The sequence below is a fragment of the Armigeres subalbatus genome, chromosome 2 (assembly GCF_024139115.2).
Source record: "Armigeres subalbatus isolate Guangzhou_Male chromosome 2, GZ_Asu_2, whole genome shotgun sequence".
In the NCBI taxonomy this organism is placed as follows: Eukaryota; Metazoa; Arthropoda; class Insecta; order Diptera; family Culicidae; genus Armigeres; species Armigeres subalbatus.
In genome coordinates this window covers 355,998,035-356,017,697 of record NC_085140.1, presented here as the reverse complement: position 1 = coordinate 356,017,697, position 19,663 = coordinate 355,998,035, and the positions used below count along the sequence as shown (strand labels likewise).

Below are 19,663 nucleotides of genomic sequence, written 5' to 3'. Positions count from 1 at the left end.
TAGTTACGTACGCTGGCGTTAGTGAGTAAATTTATTTATTATCGAAATGTTTAGTAGAATCAATTTATATCCCATTTCCAAAACGTGATTCCAGGGTAACCTTACTTATGTTTGTAGTCAAGATTGTTCTGAAAACATCCATTGGGGTAGGGTCGAATTTGTGTAAGTTTGTTGGCCTGTAGGTATCCACTAATAAACGTTTTCCATTGATATACTGTTGTGTTTAATTTATTTGACCCCATTGCCATCCCACCCCGATTTTGTTTATTTATAACTTTTCCTGATTAATTTTTCACCGATGAACAAAATATAATCTACGTACCTACATCATCGTCTTCTAGTCACTGTACGATGATTGCACTCAAACCGTGCAAACTTATGTTTACAAAAATGCTTTACTTTGTTCAGAACAATTGTAACATTGACCGTCTTAATGCACAACACTTGGCTTGAGATTGAAATAAGTATAAAACGATTAACGGGTCGAAGCGCGCTTTGTTGATGTTCTGTTCAGTTGAAATCGAAACTTCCAACCGAATCAGTCTAGTCGTTGCCATTCAAATATGGGCAAAGTGAATACATGCGATTCGCCAAACCTTGAAAAGCAGTATCGCTGACAAATATGGCAAAAACGGTGCCGTCCACATATTCACCGGAAATGAGAAACAGAGAAAAGTGTTGACCACTCCGGTCATTTGGGACCGCAAGTCGATCGAGTTCGTCCATATTTGGAGAATGAATGGGCCAATTCGAGAACACTCCGAATCGCCAGCGGAAGAGACCTTTCATCGTTTGAGAAGTAGGCTCGGTCGTAACAACGAGGACGAGGGCGATTCGTCGGGTTTCGATATGTACCAAATGTAGTGGAAAATGCGTTGAATGTGGCCTTTTCGGCCAACTCAATCACCTACGTCTGCTGACCGAATACCGGAGCAAACCGAAACGTATCAGGTGTGCGTAGGGATGTGACTGTCCTTGATTCTACAGATTTTGCTCGGCGTTTCGATGGTGACCAAGGTTGTTGGAAATAATGTAATCGATTGTGAAGTGGATAGAAAATGGGACATTTCTTGTGTTATTTTGCATTTCAGGTAAATAGTGACCAGCGTTGAAGAAGCTAAGATGTCTATATTAGTCTATGTTGATTATAGCTATTATGAACATTATTGTGCTGTCTTTGGTGAATGCAGTATTGTTATAGTTAGCTATTAAGTTAAAATCGAAATTAAAGGAGTTTGTAGCAAAGGTGGGAGTACATACTACTTTGATTAAAACATTAGTAGAATATAGCAAATAATGTTTTTTTAATATTTACGTGGTATTTTTATTAAATGAAAAATATTTTTTTAAATTGCAGTTTTTTTTCTCAAAAATTAGTCTTGATTACGTACACCGTTTTGCTTTACTTCCTCATACAAAGTTAGTTTACATTTGTTAAAAAACAATAGTTTGGGTAAAACAAAATGTGATGAATTTATTACGTACTGTTGTACAGAGGAATATGTCATATTTAAAAAATGTTAATTAATTTAGGCATATACGCCTTGAATCTAGTTATTTTTGTAGCAGTTAAGAATAGTTAGTTGCTACATAAGATATCTATTCTTGGAAATCTGTCTCGATTTTTTTTTATATCTCCATTAGCGAGACTTTCAGCTCAAGTCTGTGTAAGTTAGAGTTTAGCCAACGTAGGAATATAGAGCATGCGACTCACCTTCCGGACTCATCCCGGAGCAATCTAGCTTCCATTCTTCTTCTTCTTCTTCTTCTTCAATGGCTCTACATTCCAACTGGAACTTGGCCTGCTTTTCAACTTAGTATTCTATTAGCATTTCCTCAGTAATTAATTGAAAGCTTTCCTATGCCCACCATTGCATGAGTATGTATCTTATGTGGCAAGTAAAATGGATACACTATGCCCAGGGTATCGAGAAAGTTTCCTTCCCGAAAACATCCTAGACCGGACCGAGAATCGAACCCGCCATCTCCGGATTGGCAATCCTACGCCTTTGCTCGCAAGAGACCCTATAGGTTCCCTAGCCGAGTGAAAATTTCTACGTAGGAAGAAGTGCTTCTCCTTTCTGTCGCCTGCCGCTGTAACCGTGTTACTCCGCTCAATCTATCGAACTCGACCCGTTCAGGTGTTACTTCCTTGAAAGGGGAGGTATTCCGACAATGAGAGACCACGAAATTTCACAATTTCACGACAGTTTTGCACTACGGTATGTGATTTTTTCAATACATTCTTTGATGCACGAGAAAGGAATCATCGCCGCTACACGGAAACAAATGCATACCCACAGACATGAATAAAAAATTGTGAAATCATGAATCAGGTCAGTTGATTATAATTCATGATTTCAGGAACATTATTCATGGTACTATGCAATCCTCATCAGTCGACAGTAGGCATAACCGGTTATACTTCGAACACTCCATTCCCAAGAAGTAAGAACGGCGAAGAGGTAGCACGCCGGACCCTCGCTCAGTGTACTCGAGTTCAAATCCCCTTGAACTTTTTTTTATTCCATCGATTTAAACAACCAAATTGTAACGCATTGGTTGCGTTACGCGAAAATAAATTATGAAATCATTATTTAAATATATTTATGATGTATTTTCATAGCATAAAAACAGGACGGATTCATGGAAACATGAATTATTTTATGATTTCTGGGAACGGATTTTTACCCGTGTAGGCGGATTAATCTGTTTTTTCTACACATTTCTCATCTATCTAGCTTACATCAGAATTGAATTCTCCAATCCTCGGTTACACCCCGTTCTGAACAACTTGTGAGAATTATTGAAAAAAAAAATCCAATACTGTTTTCAGTTCAGTTTTCATGCAGAAGGATGATTTGATTAAATGAGTTGCAAAACATCCTTTATTACACAAATTTCTTGACTATTGAAAGGAAGCTTCCAAGCCTCTTGAAAGTAGGATTCCGCGCCTCTTGAAAAGAACCTTCCGAGCCTTTTGAAAGGCGGTTTTCGAACCACTGAAAAGGAGGCTTCTGAGCATCATGAAAGGACGCCTCTGAGCCGCTTGAAAGTATGTTACCAAGCCTCTTGGTAAACATTCCGAGTCCCTTGAAAGGATTTATTTTTTATTTATTTATTAGCTTGTGATCATCTGACCTATGCTTTAATGAAGTAAAAACTAAAACAAAATTAAATTTCAAAAATATTCGGTACAATCATTAATCATGGAATCGGTCAAAATACATCGTCATTAAAAATAAACAAACAGTTAAGGTGACACGGGAGGCACAAACGATCATCAAATCGTCATCATTTCATCATTGAATGCTTAATTTTTTCTACAACAAATATAATTTTGAAAAAGTATCACCGGCGCGTGCTTACTCGCAATCTACATGCTGATACATTTACAATTACATCAAACAACTGAAAACTGAAATACGCCACTCAAAAATTACGAGGTGGCAATGCTAGAAAGAGACAAAAGATAGGAAAAATAACACGGTGCGTAGTGCCTCCCCGAGTCACCTTAAGGCTCCCCCAGACCTAAGCGATTTCATCGCCGCGACGGCGACAACTAGTCGCCGCGATTCTATCGTAGGTTTGCTGCAGGCAATGTTCTATTTACGCTTCCATACCAACGGCGACAGAATCGCTGTCGCCAAGCGATAGTATCGCGTCGCGACTGTCGCGTCGCGTGTGTTTGGGGGAACCTTTAAGCCAATAATGTTGTCAGAAGGATCATTATACAAATAACACAAAACATTCATGATCAGTGTACGGTAACCTAGCCTAGGTAACAAAGTCGAATTGCTGGAACCTTTCGTTGAACCTGAATACCATAAACCTAATGGGGTCATGTTGACCATATAGTGTGTTGCGAGCGTCCGTCAGCACACGCTTAAAGTAAATTACACATCGCATGAATAATTTTCACACATGACGACGATGACACGAGAGAATAGCAATCTGTGTGAAAATTATGTGTAAGACATGCACAGTCGTTGTGTAATGTCTTTTATTCTTTTAATATGTGTAAGAAACTTTGCTTCGAACTGTCAAGTCCATTTTGATCGCCATGATGGCGGTTGCGTCCGGCATGCACCGCAACGAAAATGACTTTTTCTGTGGATTTTCGTTATGTTTCGATACGATACAACTAAAATGTGCGACTATATATGTTTGTAAATATCGCACTTTAGTTTGGTCATATCGAAACAAATGGGGACTCCTCTGAAATACACAGCAAAAAATTATGTAAAGTACCTCGATGTAATAATGACGATGCAACAAAATCTTGATGTAATTGAGAATTTTCAATGCACTATAACATCTAAAAGAATGTATTATTACATCGCTCTCAAATTACACAGAATCAAATTGTACAACCATCTTTACACTAATTGAATGTAATTTTTCAGAGAGAAATGATTTAATATTACATTGAAATACATGCAACCAAATGATTGTTATTTGTTTGTGTAAGATTACACAACTAGAATGTAATTTTGTATTTCAGAATAATGTGATATTAAAACTCGCAACACTGCTTCTCTCGGCTTGATGATCGCATCAAGTGACGAGCGCCATATTTGTTTTCACTTTTCTGTGCAGTTGTTTTGAACGGTTTGAACTCGGCTTTGATTTGAATATGCAAATTTTCTGTACGTTTTATGTGTTTTATTTGCCTAGATATTTTCTATAACTTTTCATATTTTCTCCGCAGCAAAATCTAGAAACTGCCAAAATGCAATTGCCTATTTGGTGTGTCATCGAAAACCCCCCACGAGCTGCGGACGATTTCCACCGGAGAGGGAATTTGTTTTGAATTTGTTGTACCTACAAACTTTTTGTAAGCAATGTTATTCTTTTGTTAATAATACTTTAATAACTTTCTAAGTTTTCCCTGCAGTGAATTCCGAAACAGCGGCGAACAAACTGGCTATTTGCGGCTTATCGAAAAACTCACGAGCTGCGGTCGATTGCCATGAAATTCCGGAAAAATAGAAAACTACGAGCATGAAAAGAACCAATCCGCTGGATGCTCGGATGGATATAATCCGAAACTCGATCTGAAAACTGTTGCAAAGGTAAGTAAAGGAAATATCAAACGGAATCCTTTTCTGAATTCCCAAACGGAATGCTAGCCACGGGTAAGGAATACGGATTCTTGTTGGGATTCCGGGAAAAACAATTGTGCCTCCGGGAGATTGAGAAGGGAATCATTTTAAGATTCCGAAGGGAAAGGAATAATTTAAGACTGCGATCAGAATCCATTTCATTTCGAACTTCAGTTAAAAAACAATTTTTAAACGAAACCTTTCGGGATTCCTAAAGAAATCTTTTGGGGATTTCAAAGAGAATACTTTCGGGATTCCAGAGCAAATCTTTTCAAGATTCCTAAGAGAATCCTTTTGGGATTCCAAAGCGAGTCCTTTCGGGATTCCAAAGCAAATCCTTCCGAGATTCCAAACCAAATCCTTTCGGGATTCCAAAAGAGAATTCTTTCGAGATTCCAAAGAGAATACGTTTGTGGTATCAACAATAATCCTTTCGGGATTCCAAGGCAGCTCCTTTCGAGATCCCAAAGCAAATCTTTTTAGGATTCAAAATCAAATAATTTCGGAATCCAAAGGGAATATTTTCGGTATTCCAAACAAATCCTTCTTGGATTCCCAAGCAAATCTTTTCGAGATCCCAAAGCGAATCCGTTCGGAACTCAAAAGTGAATCCTTTCGGGATTCCAAAGAGAACCCATCCGGGATTCCAAAGAGTATCCTTTCGGTATTTTAAAACGAATCCTTTCTGGATTCCTAAAGAAATTCTTTCAAGATTACAAACCGAATCCTTTCTGGGTTCCAAAGCGAATCCTTCGGGGATTTGATAGGAAATTTCCAAAGGTTTCCAAAGATTCCAAAGGGAATGCTTTAAAGATTCCAAAGCAAATCCATTCGAGATTTCAAAGAGAATCGTTTCGGAATTCCAGAGTGAACCCTTCGCGATTCCAAAAAGAATCCTTTTAAGAATCCATTGCGAATCCTTCCGCGATTCTAAAGCGAATCCTTTCGGGATTTCAAAGAAAATTCTTTTGGGATTTTAAAGGATTTTGTTTCGGGATATCAAAGGGAATCCTTCCGGAATACCAAATCGAGTCCTTTCGGGATTCCAGAGCAAATCTTTTCGGGATTCCAAAGCGAATACTTTCGGGATTCCAAAGCGAATTCTTTGGAGGATTCCTAAAGGAATCCTTTCGGAACTCCTGAAGGACTTTTTTTTAGGATTCCAAAGTGAATAGATTCGGGATTCCAAAGCGAATCCTTCCGGGATTCCGAAGCACATCCTTTCGAGAATCATTTCGGGATTCCAAAAAGTATCCTTTCGGGATTCCCAAGCAAATCCTTCCGGGGTTCCGGAAATCCAAAGCGAATGCTTACTGGATTCAAAAGCGAATCTTTACCGGATTTCAAAGGAAATTATTTCTATATTACAAAGAGAATCCTTTCGAGATTCTAAAACGAATCCTTTGGGGATTCCAATGGGAATCATTTCGGGACTTCAAAGTGAATACTTTCGGGATCCCAAAGCGAATCTTTTCGGGATTCCAAAACGTGTTCTTTTTGGATTCCTGAGTGAATCCTTTCGGGATTCCAAAGCGAGCCCTTCCGGGATTCCAAAGCAAATCCTTCCGGGATTCAAAAGCGTATACTTTCGGGATTTCAAAGTGAATTCTTTCGGTACTCCACAATGAATTCTTCGGGACTCTAAAGTAAATGCTTTCAGGATTCCAAAACACGCACCGAGAAAATTCTTTATATTCTTTATATTTGTCGCACACATAAATTTTTGCAATTTGGCGACCCAAATATATGCAATTTGTACCCACACATAAATTCAATAACTGCATATTAGAGACCACACATACATTTTATTTGATTATAGATTATATTTGTACTTCGCGTGGAGAGTGGTTATGTGTGCACTAATTAGTATCATGAATTAAATTAATGGATTTTTGCCAATAAAAATATGTGGAATTTTTGCAGTGCGGGATTTAAAAGCGAATCCTTACGGGATATCAATGGAAATTGTTTCTAGATTCCAAAGAGAATGCTTCTAAGATTCTAAAACGAATTCTTTGGGAATTCCAATGGAATTTCTTTAGGGATTCGGGATTTTTCCTTCCGGGACTCCAAAGTGAATCCTTTCGGGATTCCAGAGCGAATCTTTCCGGGATTCCAAAGCGAATACTTTCGGGATTCCAAAGGAAAACTTTTCGAGATTCCAAAGCAAATCCTGTGTGGATTCCCAAGAGAATCATTTCGGGACTCCAAAGGGAATACTTTTTGGATTTCAAAGGAAATACTTTTGTTATTCCAAATTTTTTTTTCGGGTTCCATTAGAAATTATTTGGGATTCAGAATAGAGTCATTTTGGAATTCCAAAGGGAATCTGTTCAGGATTCCGAACAAAATCCATTTGTGGTTCCGGAATATTGCAAAAGAAATCATTTTAAGCTACCGAAGGTAAAGGAATTATTTAAAAATCCGAACAGAATCCTTTATGGATTCTGATGTGAATCAATTTGGCATTGCAAAGTAAATATTTTTTAGCTTTCGATAAAATCCTTTTGAGATTCCAAATTTCTAGCATTCCACTTAATTTATTGATCGTTGGATACTTTTAAATACATTCACTTGCGTCTTACATGAGGTATTTTAAGATCTCCAAATTGTCCTGGAGTTTGAATCTAATGGTCTACCAAATCAACCAAGGCTTCCACGATGTCCCCAGCCGCGGTTGCCTTCTGAGTATTAAGCCCCAAACACAATGTCAGCGGAACGGCGACGGCAATGGCAAATTTGACAGTTAGCCCATATATTTTCTGTCAAATTTTCCGTTTCCGTTCCGCTAACATTGCGTTTATGGCTTTAGTCTTTTACTTACATCTCAAACACAGGCATATGAGTTATTGTAAGATCTACAAATTGTCCTGAAGTTTGAATCAAATGGTCTACCGAATCAACCAAGGCTTCCATGGTGTCCCCAGCCTCAGTGTCAGCCCAATTTTGTCCTCCGATTATTTGTCTTTCACTTACGTCTCAAATCGAGGCATATGAGATATTTTAAGATCTCCAAATTTTCCTGCAGTATGAACAAAACCAAACCAAACAAGGCTTTCACAATGTCCCCAGCCGCGGTGTCAACCCAATTTTGTCTTCTGAGTATTAGTATTTCACTTGTATTTCAAATTTTAACATGTAAGATGTTGTAAGATCTCCAAATTGTCCTGGAGTTTGAATAAAATGGTGTACCAAATCTACCAAGGCTTCCATCATGTCTTCAGTCGCGGGATCAAATCAATTATGTTCTCCGAGTATTTGTCTTTCACTTGCGTCTCAAAACAAGACATATGAGATCTATAAATTGTCCTGGAGTTTGGATAGCTTGCGAATTGCGTCTCAAATTCTGGAATGTAAGATGTTGTAAGATTTCCCAATTGTTCAAGAAAATCAAAAAGTCTACCGAATCAACCGAGGCTTCATTATGTCCCCAGCCACGATATCAACGCCATTATGTCCACTAAGTGTATTTATATTACTTATCAAATGAACAACGACTTGCATGATGTCCTTAGCAACGATATCACCCCAATTATGTTCTCCTAGTGTTTATAGTAATTTGCGATCCTCCAAATTGCCCTAGAGTAGGAACCAAACAGTCTACCAAATCAACCGCGCCTGGAACTATGTCCCCAATGAAGGTGTGTTCCCATTTTTTTTTTATCTTTTTAGCGAGGCTTTCAGCCCTAGGCAGGCTCACCTCGGTTCCGCACATGCACATTTTGACGTAGGACTACGTCTGTGTTTTCTATATTGGGGTACACTTTACGATTGCGAAAATCGGGGACCGTCACGAAAATATGATAGACTTTAAACTTTAATATCTAAGCCGTTTCTCGATGGATTTTCAATTTTTTTGGACCATTCGATCAAGGATGAGTCAACGCTTCTTTGTATTTATTTGAAAATACTGATTTTTAACTATTTTTTATCGAAAATTCATAAAAAGTTTGAAAATAGGTAAACTAACCAATCACGTACATGCATCACTAACACAGACATCAAAAATCAATCACTTGCGAGTTTGGATCTGATCCTTAGTTTGAACAAGTTTTCACGCATAGCAGACGCATCAAAGCGATCGTAGCGGAGCGCTAATAACATTTTCAAAGAAAATCCATCGCATTGGTGATGGTGCTCGATGTGTTGCTGCAGATCATTCAACCTCAACGAACCAGAATTTCATATGAAGAAAAGGTTGATCATAAAAATAGCACTGTGGCGATCCCGCACCGCCAGTACCGATGCTGAAAATGTATTACAAATTGTGGTGTCAGTTAGTTGGAAAGGAACATTGGGAAAAGAAAATTGGTTCTTCTCAGGACCAACATTTTATAGAAAGAAAGAGTTTATTGCGAAAATGGACTGTTTCGGTGGCATCGGGTTTGGCGTGGTAGCTTGGTTGCTGTTAGTGATTCCATCCATTAAAATTTTCTACATGATCTCCCTCCGACGCGCTATCAAATTCGCTATTTACGATTGAGTTTTGAACTTTGAAGAAAGTTTATTTCGGATCAACTTTCTTTTGTATTAAATCCATGAAGACGCCACCTTTGTGAAAACTATCTACCTACAGCAACTACCCATTAGTGAACGTCGCTTGGACAGACAGATGTCAAGAGATAATGTTTGGTAATATGAAGAAACTTCGTCTTGAGTCAAATTTCTGTAGTTATTCCTCGCAACAATACGCATCTTAGATAAACAACATCTCATAACCAAATTCAGAATCTTTCAAGAAAGTTTCATTGGATTAATTCCATTAGCCCCGCCCCTTCATCAATCGTTATGAGTGCACATTATATTTACACCATATCAGCTCACAAAGAAACGGGGCTTACGGTTTTGATTTATTAAATACAAGAAAGCTGCTGTTCGGTGCGCGCGAGCCATTTTGATCGGAATTCCACAGAAGGCGGTTCAACATTCGATGCAGCGAACGGACACAGCAGCACGAAGTGGGTGGCAGTTTGGCAATGCTGCAAATTTACACAAGCGATTGGATGCAGTTAGTTATTGGAATGGGAATTGGGAAAAAAAATTGGTTCTTCTCAGGGCCAACATTTTACGAAAAGAAAGTGTTAATTGCGAAAATGGACTGGCTCCGCTGATAGACCCGGAAGGTCCTTGCCGACAGGTAATTGTTGATGATTTTCAGCTGGGAAGATTGTAGCGTTGTAGTTTGTACACCAGACCATCATGCCATTCATTGTCAAATGCCTTCTCGACATCGAGTAAGGCCATGGCGGATGTTTTTGAGACAAATTTGTTCCGTCTGAGGACGTTGGCAACTCAAGTCAGTTGGTATACAGTTGACCGACCGCGTCGGAAACCAAACTGTTCCTCGAGCAAGATGATGAGATTTTCGGCAGACTCAAGTAACCGGTGATGAATAGCTTTCTCGAATAGCTTGGATAACCCTGAGAGAAGGCTGATGGGTCGATAACTTTTGGGGGAGGAAGGATCCTTCCCAGGCTTCCGGATGGGGATGACTTTCGCTGACTTCCTGGACGATGGGAAGTAGCTGAGCCGGAGACACTGATTAAAGATCAGCGAGAGGTGCTCAAAGAACGGAGCACTCATGTGTTTGAGCTCGAGATTCAGGATGCTGTCGAAGCCTGGGGCCTTCATGTTCTTCGATGATTTGATATAGGCCGTCAATTCGCCAGCTGAGATCTGCAATTCCTCCGAGAAGTCGTTGGGAATCAAATGGATGTTGTTAGCATGCTCATTGACGGCTGCTTCGTGTGGACTGACGATGTTCTGCCCAAGATTGTGTGAGCTGACGAAGTGACGACCTATATGAGCCACCTTCTCTGCGAGAGTTATCAAGCGATCCTTAGAGCCATTATTGTCTAGTGGGATCAAAGGTGGAATGGGTCGAGGCTTGGATTTAAAAATTTGGGTCAATTTACAGAACGGCTTAGCACAGTCTGGGAGAGTGCGGATCTTATTCGAGAAGTCATTATTTTTGAGGTCCACCATTCTGGCTTTGATAAATTTTGTGATTCGCTTTGGCACGCGCGCGCCGGAAAGCAGATTTCTTATATCTAATGAAGAAATCCCATTAGCCCCGCCCCTTCAATAATCGTTATGAGTGCACATTATATTTACAACCATGGAGATCACAAAGGGGCGGGGCTAACAGGCTTAATTTATTGAATACAAGAAAGCTGCTTCCCGGCACGCGCGAGCCATTTTGATCGGGATTCAGCGGAAAGAGCGTAATGAGCGATTCGACAAAATTTGATGCAACGGAACGGACACAGCAGCATGAAGGCGTGGATAGCAGTGGCAATGCTGAAAATTTTCTCCAAATGGTGGAGGCTTAGCGAGAAAACATCAAGTGGCTGTCGGACAATTTCAACGCAAGGTGCTGCCAAGCGTTTGGATGCAGTTAGTTATTGGAAAGTATTGGGAAAAGAAAATTGGTTCTTCTCAGGACCAGCATTTTATAGAAAGAAAGAGTTAATTGCGAAAATGGATTGTTTCGGCGGCATCAGGTTTAGCGTGATAGCTTGGTTGCTGTTAGTGATTCCATCCGTTCAAATTAATTGCATAATCTTCCTCCGCCGCGCTATCAAATTTGCTAGTTACGATTGAGTTTTGCACTTTGGAGAAAGTTCATATCGGATTGTCGGATCATCCTTCTTTTGTAAAAAGACCTTTTGGAGGACACCATTCTCAAAAATGGCCACAATAAAGGAGAAATAAGCAGAATCAGAATTGGCGTGAAACCAAACGCAAATATATTTATTTGCAACGTTTGGTTTTCGCCCGCGATGTAAGCGTACGTGGCAAAGTAAGGACTGTGGTGTCCCCGACTGAAAGCCAGTCGAGTGGCTTCAGCGGCCGATGAGTCATGTTAATTTCATGGTTAGAGACTCAAAGTCCATCCATCTGGGAACAACTATTCGACTTCTTGATTCAGTTGGCCTCCGAGCAGTTTGCTCAATGTAAATAAAACGACACAATTTATTATGGCAAATACCATCAATTTCAAATAGCTACGCAGTCCTACGTCACCTTTGCGTACAACCCAATTGGGCTGCACCTTTGAGTTTTTTATTCATGAAGATGACATGATCCAGGTTCTCCAAACTGCCCTATGTCCCCAGCACACACACTTAAATCATTCCACAGATTTCGGTGAATTTTGCTTCAATTCACCGAAATCTCAACAGCAGAACTGTTCGGTAATTATTTCACCAAATTTTCGGCGATTTTTCCTTTGTTCAACTGTCAAACCCACCGAAAATCTGTAAAATTATTCACCGAACAGTTCTGCTGTTGAGATTTCGGTGAAATTTCACAGAAATCTGCGATTTATTTTAAGTGTGCAGGTATGCACCCAATCGCGTCCTCCAAGCACATTTTTTGTACATGAGATGCGATATTCTAGGCCCTCCAAATTGACCTGACGTGGGGACAAATGGTCCTCAGTTCTCTAGTACGCGTCCTCAGAGCGTTCATTTTCTAAGTTCTCCAAATTGTCCTGCAGTATAAATCAAGTAGTCTACCAAATCAACCTCTTCTGGAACTATGTCTCCAGCGAAGGTATGAACCCAATCATGTACACAATTAAAATTCGAAATTTTACGATTGCCGAGAATCCAACAGCCGGGATTTCGGCAATAATTTCGACGAATCTCGGTAATTTTTTTGGAGATTCCGGTAAACTTTACCGCGTCATTGGTAATCGTTACCGACGAAATTTCGGTAAAAGAAGGTATAAAATTTAGTCCTATGGATCAAAACGGGTATGAGCAAGTTTTTTAAGGAGACAACAGGCTTTTTACACGTGTCATGGAAAACCAGTCAGGGCAGCAGGGACTATGTCCAAGGGCTTGACGATCCCTCCCCAGGCCATCTGCGAGTTGTGGGGCTTGCCTAGGATGTGGTGGGGTTTGACAGTGGGCCCTGTTAAACCTCTATAAAAAGCTGCATGTATCCGCAAGTAGGCCCCACCAAAGCGACCGTGTGCCGCTCAAAGCGCACAAGCCCAAGTCCTGGTGTTAGGTGGGACGCTAAACAGCCCTGACACGACGGCCCTCCGACGAGACAGGAGGTTTGCGCAGGCCCAATAAGCCGCTTAGAAAACCAATCATTACGAACAATATAAGAGATAATGCGACTCGATATAATCGGCAAGGACCTAGGCGACGAATACAGGATCACGATTGGAAGCTTGGAACATGGAATTGCAAGTCGCTAGGTTTCGCAGGTTGCGACAGGATGATCTACGATGAATTACATCCCCGCAACTTCGACGTCGTGGCGCTGCAGGAGATTTGCTGGACAGGACAGAAAGTGTGGAAAAGCGGGCATCGAGCGGCTACCTTCTACCAAAGCTGTGGCACCACCAACGAGCTGGGAACCGGCTTCATAGTGCTGGGTAAGATGCGCCAACGCGTGATTGAGTGGCAGCCAATCAACGCAAGGATGTGCAAGCTGAGGATTAAAGGCCGTTTCTTCAACTATAGCATTATCAACGTGCACTGCCCACACGAAGGGAGACCCGACGACGAGAAAGAAGCGTTCTACGCACAGCTGGAGCAGACATACGATGGATGCCCACTGCGGGACGTCAAAATCGTCATCGGTGACATGAACGCACAGGTAGGAAGGGAGGAAATGTATAGACCGGTCATCGGACCGGATAGTCTGCACACCGCCCAACGATGCAGAAACTTCGCAGCCTCCCGCGGAATGGTAGTCCGAAGCACCTTCTTTCCCCGCAAAAATATCCACAAGGCCACATGGAGATCACCTAACCAAGAAACGGAAAACCAAATCGACCACGTTCTAATCGACGGTAAATTCTTCTCCGTCATCACGAACGTCCGCACTTACCGCAGTGCGAATATTGAATCCGACCACTACCTCGTTGCAGTATGCCTGCGCTCAAAACTCTCGACGGTGTACAACTTGGGTCGAAGTTGGACGCCGCGGCTTAACATTGGGCGGCTACAAGACGCTAGACTAGCTCAAGAATACGCGCAGCAGCTGGAAGTGGCACTCCCAACGAAAGAGCAGCTAGGCGCAGCGTCTCTTGAAAATGGCTGGAGAGATATTCGATCCGCCATTGGTAGCACCGCAACCGCTGCACTTGGCACGGTGCCCCCGGATCAGAGAAACGACTGGTATGACGGCGAATGTGAGCAGTTAGTGGAAGAGAAGAATGCAGCATGGGCGAGATTACTGCAACACCGCACGAGGGCGAACGAGGCACGATATAAACAGGCGCGGAACAGACAAAACTCGATTTTCCGGAGGAAAAAGCGCCAGCAGGAAGATCGAGACCGTGAAGAGACGGAGCAACTGTACCGCGCTAATAACACACGAAAGTTCTATGAGAAGATGAACCGTTCACGTAAGGGCCACGTGCCGCAGCCTGATATGTGTAAGGACATAAACGGGAACCTTCTTACGAACGAGCGTGAGGTGATCCAAAGGTGGCGGCAGCACTACGAAGAACACCTGAATGGCGATGTAGCAGACGAAGATGGCGGTATGGTAATGGACCTGGGAGAACGCGCGCAGGACATAATCTTACCGGCTCCGAATCTCCAGGAAATCCAGGAGGAGATCGGCCGGCTGAAGAACAACAAAGCCCCTGGGGTTGACCAACTACCAGGAGAGCTATTTAAACACGGTGGTGAGGCACTGACTAGAGCGCTGCACTGGGTCATTACCAAGATTTGGGAGGAGGAAATTTTGCCGCAGGAGTGGATGGAAGGTGTCGTGTGTCCCATCTACAAAAAGGTCGATAAGCTGGATTGTAGCAACTACCGCGCAATCACATTGCTGAACGCCGCCTACAAGGTACTCTCCCAAATTTTATGCCGCCGACTAGCACCAACTGCAAGGGAGTTCGTGGGGCAGTACCAGGCGGGTTTTATGGGCGAACGCTCCACCACGGACCAGGTGTTCGCCATTCGCCAAGTACTGCAGAAATGCCGCGAATACAACGTGCCCACACATCATCTATTCATCGACTTCAAAGCCGCATATGATACAATCGATCGGGACCAGCTATGGCAGCTAATGCACGAACACGGTTTTCCGGATAAACTGACACGGTTGATCAAAGCGACGATGGATCGGGTGTTGTGCGTAGTTAGAGTTTCAGGGGCATTCTCGAGTCCCTTCGAAACCCGCAGAGGGTTACGGCAAGGTGATGGTCTTTCGTGTCTGCTATACGAAGAGCAGGGATTAACACGAGTGGTACAATTTTCAATAAGTCCGTCCAGCTATTTGGCTTCGCCGACGACATAGATATTATGGCACGTAACTTTGAGAAGATGGAGGAAACCTACATCAGACTGAAGATGGAAGCTAAGCGGATCGGACTAGTCATCAACACGTCCAAGACGAAGTACATGATAGGAAGAGGTTCAAGAGAAGACAATGTGAGCCACCCACCGCGTGTTTGCATCGGTGGTGACGAAATCGAGGTGGTAGAAGAATTTGTGTACTTGGGCTCACTGGTGACTGCCGAAAATGACACCAGCAGAGAAATTCGGAGACGCATAGTGGCGGGAAATCGTACGTACTTTGGACTCCGCAAGACGCTCCGATCGAATAGAGTTCGCCGCCGTACCAAACTGACAGTCTACAAAACCCTCATTAGACCGGTAGTCCTCTACGGACACGAGACCTGGACGATGCTCGTGGAGGACCAACGCGCACTTGGAGTTTTCGAAAGGAAAGTGCTGCGTACCATCTATGGTGGGGTGCAGATGGCGGACGGTACGTGGAGGAGGCGAATGAACCACGAGTTGCATCAGCTGTTGGGAGAACCATCCATCGTTCACACCGCGAAAATCGGACGACTGCGGTGGGCCGGGCATGTTTCCAGAATGTCGGACAGTAACCCGGTGAAAATGGTTCTCGACAACGATCCGACGGGCACAAGAAGGCGAGGTGCGCAGCGGGCAAGGTGGATCGATCAGGTGGAAGATGACTTGCGGACCCTCCGTAGACTGCGTGGTTGGTGACGTGTAGCCATGGACCGAGCCGAATGGAGAAGACTCTTATATACCGCACAGGCCACTTCGGCCTTAGTCTGAATAAATATAATAAAAATAAATATAATGGAAAAACTGTCAAAACGCATGCAAACGTGTTCATTGTGTTTGGCCCATAAGGCTTACATTTCAGGGACTGATGATATTCATGGATGATCTGCAATGGAGCAATAGTTGAAGCCGTATTCATTTTGGTTCTATGGATCAAAAAGAGCATGGCCCAATTCATATATATGACTGGATTTAGTCACAATCAAATTCCTACAACCATTTTTGTCTGAATTGTGCTGCTTGGGTTGTTACCGCGTTGATTCGGTATTTGATTCAAACTCCAGGACCATTTGGAGATCTTAGAACATCCCATATGCCTACATTTGAGACGCAAGAGAAAGACAAATACTCGGAGAACATAATTAGGATGTTATCACGACTGAGGACATCATGGAAACCATTGTTGAGTCGTCCATATACGAATCTGTCATGGGTACAATCAAGTGGTGGAATTAAATGGGATAGTATAAACTCGTCTTATGACAAGTGATAATTGGGTTATTACCGCGGCTTGGGTCATTATGGAAACCTTGGTTGATTCGGCAGAACATTTGATTCAAACTCCAGGACAATTTGGAGACCTTACATCATCTCATATTGAGAAGCAAGTAAAAGACAAATACTCGGAGAACATAATTCAGCTGATATCACGGCATGGGACATCATGGAAGCCTTGATTGATTCGGTAGACCATTTGATTCAAACTCTAGGACAACTTGGAGATCTTAGAACATCTCATATACCTACATTTGAGACGCAAGCGAAAGACATACCCGGAGGGCATAATTGGGTTGTTACCACGGCTGGGAACACCATAGAAGCCATTGTTGAGCCATCTTACAACATCTCATATGCCTGGATTTGAGACGCAAGTGAAAGAAAAATACACGGAGGACCTTATTGGACTGATACCGCGGCTGGGGACATCATGGGAGCTTTGGTTGATTCGGTAAACCATTTGATTCAAACTCCAGAACAATTTGGAGACCTTACAACATTTAATAGGCCCCAATTTAAGACGCACGTGTAAGACATATACTCGGAGGGCATAATTGGGTGGTTACCGTGGCTTGGGACATCATGGAAGACTTGGTTGATTCGGTAGGGTAGACCATTTGATTCAAACTCCAGAACAATTTGAAGACCTTACAACATCTCATATGTCTGGATTTGAGACGAAAGTGAAAGGAAAGACTTGGTTGATTCGGTAGACCACTTGATTCAAACTCCAGGACAATTTGAAGATCTTAGAACAACTCATATGCCTACATTCGAGACGCAAGTGAAAGACAAATACTCGGAGGACATATTTGGGATTAAAAACCGCGGCTGAGGAGTCTAGGGAATTCTTGGATGACCTGGAAAGGAACGACTGCTTAAGGCATATTGAGTTTGGTTTAATAGATCATATAGTGCATGAACCATTTTTAAAAGGAGATAACAGCCCTTCGGTTACGCGGATAGACCTCAAGACCTATACTCCAGGGAATTCTTGGATGACCTGGAACGGAATTCGGTTAAATATATCAAATAGGGCATAAACCGTTTTTAAAAAGAGAACAGCTCTTTCGTTACGCTTGTAGACCTTAGGTCCTTGGTTACGCGTGTAGACTCCACTGCCGTAATCTGAAAAAGTGACGTATGCGCCATTTTACAACATACATGTTTTCCATTTTTCTGTTGGATGACCTGGAATGGAACAATTGTTGAAGGCAAATAATGAATATACAAAGCATCTACTTTGCTCTTTGGGTTTCTAAGAGTGCCTTCTTATAGGCTTACTTTTGGATGTCAATAATGTTTCAAATTCTTCTTACGTCACGTGCCGTTTAAAAGAGGCCGTAAAACGGAGTGACGTATAAAAAACTACCGTAAAAAAGGGGTTGAGTGTACTTAGGAATCTAAGAAGGATTATCTTGGGAATCTCTTCGGAATCCCCGATAGATTTCCTAAACAATCTCAGAAGGATTTTTATCGTAAACCCAGAACAATTACCTTTAAGATTCCAGAATCATTATCTTCGAAATCTCAAAAGGGTTCCATTCATATTACCTGAAGGATGCTCTTCGGGATCCCCAAGGATTTTCTTCGGAATCCCATACGACATCTTTTTGGAATCTTAGAAGGATTATTTCCATAATCCCCAAAGTATTTCTCTCGGAATCCAAGGAAAATTCTGTTTCTCAGGAATCCAAGGAAAATTCTGTTTCTCTAGAAGGATTCTCTTGAAAATCCCTAGAGGATTATCTTCGGAAGAAGGATTCTCTTAAAAATCCCTAGAGGATTATCTTCGGAATCCCAGAACGATTTTTTCAGATTCTTAGAAGGACTCAGAATCCCAGAAGGGTTTGCTTTTGAATCTCAGAAGAATTCTCTGCATGATCTCAGAAGGATTCGTTTCGAAGTCCCAAAAAAATTCCTTTCGGAATCCAGGAAGGATTATCTTTGGAATCTCAGAAAGAATATTCTCTCTTCATAATCCCAAAACAATTTCTCCCGTAATCCCTGAAGGACTATCCGGAATTTCAGAAGAATTATTTTCGGAGTCCCAAAAGGATTCTATTTGGAATCCCAGAAGTATTCTCCCTAATCCCGACAAGATTGTCTTCGGAATCTCACAAGGATTCTCTTCATAATCCCAGAATTCTTCTCTTCATCCCAGTAGCATTCTCTTCGAAATTCTAGAAGGATTTCCTTCATAATCCCTGGAGGATCATTTTCAGAAGCATTCTTTTTGGAATCCACTCACTTTTTAAATTTCATAATAATAGAGATCGTTCCGGATGATGCATATCGAGTAGGAAATCCCAGGACACCAAACCCTGACCAAACTTGCCCTGCTTGATTATTTATGTTGATGATTTTTAGTGTTCTTTTTCTTAATTCCTTAGTGCCGCAGCCCAAGCAAACTGGTGAGCTTATGCATGGCCATGGACACTAGAATCTTAGTGTTTTGTATCGGTGGGTCATCCGGAAGCAGCGTCGTCAACTCTTTGGCTCAGCGATAGCACAACTGGAAAGCTGGGAGGTATTGACGAAAGGTATCGCACTCCGGCAGAACCGAAAACGACGATGAGGAATCGGCTAAGCGTACATTAAGTATAGGTGCAATTCGAACTCGCTACCATTCGCTACCGTTCACAGAGCATTGCTTAGTGACATGCGGGAAGCTAGACAGGTAACGGATCACTATTCAGAAAACCCGTAATACTAAAAAGTCGAATATTGGTAAGATATGTAATAAAAATGATTAATAAATAAATAATATAATGTAATAAAATAAAAATTTAATGGTAGATTGTTTGATATTTAGAAAGAAAGAAAACTCATTTGTTTATATACCGTTCAAATTGTTCTATATTACATCACACTGTTTTACATCACTTTAATTACATTGTCTAATTTAGTACGTCGGGACCAAAATTACATCGTCCTATTTATTAAGCAGAATGTTCTCGAGTACATCGTGCGATGTAA

The 19,663-nt window shown here is 41.7% G+C and overlaps 1 long non-coding RNA gene across 1 annotated transcript; it reads left to right on the top strand.

Annotated features, from left to right (window-relative positions):
- The first annotated feature begins 4,569 nt into the window (after positions 1 to 4,569).
- LOC134217110 (uncharacterized) lies at positions 4,570 to 19,408 on the top strand. Its single transcript, XR_009980914.1, has 4 exons — positions 4,570 to 4,649; positions 4,712 to 4,837; positions 4,898 to 5,075; positions 19,078 to 19,408. It is a non-coding gene; the product is annotated as an uncharacterized LOC134217110 (long non-coding RNA).
- The last annotated feature ends 255 nt before the right edge of the window (positions 19,409 to 19,663 follow it).